Below are 7,500 nucleotides of genomic sequence, written 5' to 3'. Positions count from 1 at the left end.
CCAGATTGGGCATGTGTGTGTTCAAAGCTCCACGTGTCTCAGGAAGTGGGTTGTTGTGATCTCTGCTGTACTCTTTCGCTACAACTTTCTCCCTTTCTTCTGTTGGCCTGCTCGCTTAACCAGCGGGGTGGCGTCATTTGAAGGTTAAAACAATGCGAAGCGCATTGTGACCAGCGATGTGTAGCAACAATTGATAGCCTGGTCTGTTACGGTCATCACAGAGATATGATTTTGATTTTTGATTTGATTTTTCCAGTTTCAGCTAATGAGCTGTGGCCATGCTGGGGCACCGCCATATCATACGCACACAATACACGCACACACACACGCATCCACACGTACATACACACATACCAGCACAGATGTCCACGTATACCTTTAACGAGCAATACTCATACAGATACGCACACACTTATACACACATGGGCACAGACACACACGCACATACACGTACTTAAGCGTACACACGCACACAAGCAGACACACGCACATTACACCCACACAACTCCAAAAAACCCCACATACACACGCATGCACAAATTCACATACAACCGATACATATACATACACGCAATATATGCCTACACGCGCACACGCACATACACATACGTATACACATATAGACACAGACACACACACACACGCAAAAACATGCGCACACATACGCACGCACACAAGCACACGAATGCACACACCCAAACTCGACGCAAACACACACAAACACACATACATACACAGAAACACTACAAAACACACACACACACGATACATATACATACACGCACACACACACATACCTCAAACTAGCAGTACCTACTACTTGACCTGTGGTAGAGACAAAAGGAGCCACGCCCAATTCCTTCGTTGACCTTATCACTACTAGCCCTACAACACGCAAAGAATAACAGCCACAACCACACACACATACACACACACACACACACACGTGTCATCATTGCACTCATACACACATTTACACACACGCACACGCAGACCTCCGCAAACGCACATATCCACACTTACACACATATTCCTCCTCCTCTACCACTCTCCTGTCTTTGAAAGAACTTTTCTTCACCCATTTCCTTCCGGTCATTCAAAATGTGACCGCGTGTGGACCGTTGGCGATTTTTTTCCTCTGTTTTCCCTCCTCTGGATCTTTCCTCGTCGTATGTTTCCGACGAAGAGCTCCGCTCGTAACGTTGATCGCTCCTTCTTTCCTTCTTTCCTGAGCGTCCGATGATACTATATTTGTTCCACGTCCTCACGTGGCTGTGTTCTTTGTGCTTTCTTGTTTGGATTAAATTTAAGTATATATATACATGTATATATATATATATATATATATATATATATATATATATATATATATATATAGATATAGATATAGATATAGATATATATATATGTGTAGAAATATGTGTGTGTATATGTGTATGTGTGTGTCTGTATGTGTGTGTGTCTGTGTGTTTACTAGCAGAAATACCCAGCATTGCTGGGGACTACAATGGCAAAGCTGGTATATAATATATTCCACTCATTTTGAAACAGGTGATATGGGAATGTGGAACATTGACAACAAAACATTTGTAGAGTAAATGCTGGGCTAATTCGACTAAGCAACATGCTCTGCGTCCGTTTGGAGAGTTTCAGGCCCTAACATGTCATGCAAAATTGGAGGTGGGGTTTGTGTGATTTTTGAACGCACCGAAAAGCTGTCAGTGGATATACTCTCCTTTGCAGCAGTGTGCGCTGTGTCTAGCACGACCCATCATCGGAAATTTTGACACGTCGGGTTTGTTGCACTACATCTCTCATAGAGTAAATTTGGAGGAACTTTGGTTGTTCATTCGCGGGTACCAGAGAACCAATGAGGGGATAGACTTGGCCTTGAACTTTGACGTCGGCGTAAATTCATGTTTATCTATCTTCTTAGATTCACCAAAGGATGTCATTTGAAATTCAGATTTTTATTGTCTGATATTGTTCAGAAAATCCTTTGACTGGATGGAAGCGCCTTCTAGAAGATTACTAAGGGGTTGAGATGGTAGTGTTGGCAATGATACCTGTCCAAATATGTTGCATTGTTTTCAGTTCTAAACGATACTAAATACCCTGAAGTTCTATTTATATGATGCTATTTCTATTTTTTCACAGAAACGATTCATCTCCAAGAAATCTCTCGACGATAAACCTGATGACACACCAAGTAAGAACTAATTTTATAGATAACTTCTTTTACCCGTGTCTCCTTAACCAATGATTTATAATTTCACCAACTTTGAATTAGTTCCACATTACTATCCATATGTCCACAATAATATATACTAAGACACTTGCCTGAATTTATTTCAAACTATATTGTACTTTACAACAATATCCTGAATAAAATGCTTTTATATACTATGCCATTTATTGTGTGTTTATGTGTATATATGCAGTGCTACGTCGATAATTGTACCAAGAACTCTTCATCTGAGAATCAAATGCCCGAGCTGGCGCTTCACTGCGTTTATATCTACAATTCAGCATTCTGTCCACTCTTGTGCTTCCAATCGTTCGTGAATAGAGACCCGAAATAATGATGTTCCACTTTCCTACACAGTGCGTATTTGTCAATCCTGCCTTTGGGTACTCGGCAGCCAACCAATTCAATGCACGTTGTTAGTGACCATCAGACGAATCAGGTAGCAGCATGTCGTCTACAAATAACAGTCGACCGATCACGTAGAGATGGATTGGGATACCTCTACCACAATGGCTGCGCATATTCAACCAGATCACAAAAAGAATGTGAGAAGGGGCACTAACAATGCACACTTCAACAAAGTGAAACCTTCTCGTTGAAAAATTTCGACTTTTACATAAATACAATCATTTGAACATCCATATAAGTACTTTATGGCAACCATTAAAATCACCTTCCTGGTAAACCATCCGTAACATGCTCCAGGGCACGTGATCGTGTGCATTTTCGTGGTTTACAGCGAATAAATCTTGGAAATACTTCAACGATTTCTTGAAGATCTGTCTTTGAACGACTATGTGGTCGGGTGTAGTGCGTCCAGGACAGTAATCTTGGGCGCGACAATTTCCCTAAATATCTTTTCCTGTCATCTAGTGTAGGCTTTTCTATAATTAGAACACGCTACTTGGTCTCTGTTTGAAAAATTGTGATTATCACACCATATTACCATTGCCTTGGTGTTTTTTGAAGAGGTCCCATCAACCTAGCGTACATGGGTCACTCACAGATTACCATCTGAATTCAAGGTTTCTAAAATATCAAGCCGAACGTGCTTTTCACCAGCAGCTTTATCACTTTTAAGTGAGTTTAGCTCAAATAAGCGTTCAACCGAAGAAGAACCTGACGAAAATAATAATACAATCACGAATCCATTTCGATGTCCAACTTCATTCAGGCGGGTCACTCTCAATTTGGATGCAAAAGACTCCACAATTTTATATCTGCGGCTTCCAACTGTATTCTGTAGGTCGCACTGGAATTACCAATTTCCAGTGTTCAGCAGACCGTAGGAATTTTCAGATTTTTAGACATTTAGGTAGTGACGAGTTGACAACTCCACCCCTCCTTTTACCCGAACGTTCAGCAAAGAGTGAAAGATGACCGAACACTATCAAAAACGTCTGTCACCAAGTATTTCTATACCAGGTACCCTTATAAATATCCCTGCCTTAAAATAATATCTATACCATAGAGAGGAGAGTGTGTATCCTGCACAGAAGGCTGCTATGACCTGTCCATTAAGTTCACTGACGACATTCCTTCCAATCAATCCTTCTCACGTTTATCAGTGCCAAGGTGTGCACTGCAGTCTCCTTGCAGGACAAATGACTTTACCCCAAATATTTCTAAAGATGGGGTGAATTTTTTTAGGAAGGATTTGTATTTGACCTCGCTGTTTGCTGCATATCCTTACAGCAGCCACAGTTGTCCTTTATATTCAGCCTTAGTTTCAAGAGGTGAACCCTCACACCTAGTAGGTTTCACTCCATAATACAATCCGAAAGCTGGGGATTGAGAGTATCCTAATCCCACCTGTACAGACATTGTTGGCACCACAGTTGCGTAGTGGGGTTTCAAGCCTATATCCAAGTGTACGCTATCGGAGAAACGAAATTTTGTAGAGAAGACACCGATTATATCTTACACACAGATTATATCTAACAATTCAGACAGTTAAATTCTCAATTATTAAAGTTTGTTCCCTTCTTGATCTGCTTTGGTTTCCTGAGACCGTCAATGTTGTGCTACCACCCCACACACCCCAGACTAAGTTGCTGACTGCACCCGTATTGGATGAGGAGTGCAATATATTTATCGAACGGACTCCTCTACTCGAGATCCGGATGCGATGTCTTTTAACTAAATCGACAAATGATGCGGTATGGTTGTTATTTTCATATTGTAGTTATGATGGCCTTATTTGCGCCGAGCACCAAACTGATTTTTGTAATTGACCGATGAATTTTCGCACCTGGCGAATATTTAATCATTATTCTATTGAGTTTTGTAGAATGAGGACTGGACAAGCCACATACTGTAACTGATGGAAAAAGCTAAGGACTGTATTCATTAAGTAAAATAGAGAGAGACTAAATATTAGTGAGAGAACACAACAGAGTACAGAATGCACCTCTATTCTTCTCCGCCTCACCGAAATCGTCCTATTGCTAAAACCTTGCTCTTTTCATGCACCACATCACCTCATTAATTAGCCAGTATATCTTTGTACAGTAACTCCGAAACTTCAAATTCAAAATTGCTGCTACAAACCTCTTCCCCAATCAACCTCACGTTTCCTAAAAATGCTCTGAATCTGCTCTCTATAAACCCTACACGTATCCTTTATCGGTCGCCTACTTCATCTTAAGCACTACGCCATCACTGAACCTCACAATTTTTCCTCCCACCTCGTTTCTGTGTATTGCATGAAAAAAAGTCTGTGTGATCATAACGTCTTTGTAAGCCTGATTCGTCCGAGTCTACACGAGAGGTTTAGCCACTGACTCTCGTATTATCGACTAAACAACATTTCATCGACGGTTACCCACCACTTCTCTGCATCTCGTCGTCTTCCGTATTGTCCTACTCAAACCTCCTGCAATTTACACCATCCAAAATATCCCCGTTCACACGTGAACATCTTTTCCATTTCGGATAAACACGAGTGCATGCGTTATAAAATATCTTTCTTTTTCTCCATCTATATATATAATTGGATTTGCATGAAACAAGCGTACCGCATTACATCTGGAGATCCTTGATGCTTCCTAGTACTATATATATATATATATATATATATATATATATATATATATATATATATATATATATATATATATATATTTATATATATGTACATATGATGACAAAGCAAATGCACAGCTACGTTCTCAAGCATTCAGTAACACACAGGTTACACTTACATAAACACTAACATATATACACCACAATTCGTTCACACGCGACTAAACATGACTTCTTTTAAGTGTCAAATTGTAATGAATGTTTCCGTTATTTCATATATAATTTTGCTTAATATCTCTTTTACTTGATTTATTCTTACCAATTATAGGTGTGGCTGGTGGACAATATTATGACCACACAGGTGGCGGAAGTAATCTCTTATGTCTGCCTAATGATCCCATTTGGGCAAATTATACTACAGAAGTTGAAATAGGTGGTTACATTTATGGCAGTGAATATCAATTAGATTTATACCCAACGTATAAACTCTTTTCATTTGCTAACGCTGAATCAATTTTTGAACACAACGTTCCGTGCGCTGTCTGTTTGACACGACAACCTGCTGTTGTTATGATGTTACCAGCCAGAACAAAGTGTTACCCTGGTTGGACAGCTGAGTATTCAGGATATTTGATGACCGAGCGTTATGATCATAAGGGCAGACATGAATATGTGTGTGTGGACTATGCACCAGAAGCTGATCCAGCAGGTTACAGGAACGAAAACGGAGCTCTACTGTATTTCGTTCAGACTGCTTGTGGTTCATTGCCATGTCCACCGTATGTCAAAGGTCGAGAATTAACCTGCGTTGTGTGCAGTAAATACTGAATCGAATTTACATTCGTTTCTATATGAAAATTTATGTTGGCGAATCATAAAATAAAATATAATAAAGCAACACATACGTTTCTTGTAATTGTGTTTCGCACTATTTTCTCCGACTAATATATGTCGTTAAATAAATTGCTGCTACAAGTTTTCAGAAAATATTCAAAACGAAACAACAGAGACGTCATAGAATGTTACAAATAGCTTAACAGAACGATGTAATCCCCAGGGAATGATTCTAGAATACATTGTATGAGGTTCAGTTTATCAAATTTAAATGTTGAAATAAAATAATGATTCGTTTAAATGTGTGTTGTATTCCGTCTTAAAATGAAACCAATCCCCAAAAGAAGCACCTCCGTACAAATATATCTCCCTTTCATGATCAATCTTCAGAAAACACGATAAAAGCTAATAACTAACGTCACTAAATCATGATGGTTTAATAAAAAAAATACTCCCATACGTATCATTGTAACTACAATCGATGCGATGAAAGCTCTGCAATCCAATCGCGGATATTACCTAATAAAGGATATTTGATATCCACTGAAGAAATACCACAAAATGTTGACTACCTAACTACTTGTCAGGTTTCTAACACATTGAAGTTTTCACGAAAAACTTTCGAAAAGGGTACAAGTACACGTCCAACGATGAACTATTTTCAACCTACATTCACATATTCCCGCTTTTCTACAAAAATCACACACACAGCCTGGCGTCACATTACACACGCAGCCTCTCATCGTTCCCTGAACACTGATGTGCCTAAATAAAATATGAAACCACCAAGAAATATGAGTACACCTCAGGAACAGCATCAACCGAATCTACAGCAACACCACAAAACATCAAGTTCAACAAATTATCTCCGTCTGTAACATAAAACTATCAAACTCGCAGAAGAGGAACTTGCTTCGAGATACATGCATACAATAACTGTAACACACATAAACGACTTAGTAAGGAAAGGAAGACGACTTATAAAATATACATTAGGTGGAATCAGTGCAACATGTTGAGTCTTTCACACTCTACCCAGCATGATTGCTCCTTGTATGTGGGAGTTTGTAGAATGGCTGCCACATAAACGAAGGTATCCCTGGAAAGAGGGATCTGTGGGTGGCAGCACGTTTTTTGTCCGATTAATTGCGTGCCATAAGAATGCTCGATTGTGAAAAAGCTAGAGAAAAAGAATAATAATTAAGTAATATGAAAGCCCGAAATGCAAATTGACAAATGAATATATGGAAACATTCAACATGGCGTTTCCAGTGAACAGTATTAGCGCTCAGTATTAGGCATAAGCAATTTTTAGGTTCGTTAAAATGTGCTAGTGGCATATTTCAAACTCTAAAGGCAAATTCTGTGCAAAAAGCTGCAAGAACAGCATATCA

Source organism: Octopus sinensis, linkage group LG18 (genome assembly GCF_006345805.1).
Source record: "Octopus sinensis linkage group LG18, ASM634580v1, whole genome shotgun sequence".
Lineage (NCBI taxonomy): Eukaryota > Metazoa > Mollusca > Cephalopoda > Octopoda > Octopodidae > Octopus > Octopus sinensis.
The sequence above is the reverse complement of the archived record's forward strand: the minus strand, read 5'-3'. Positions refer to the sequence as shown.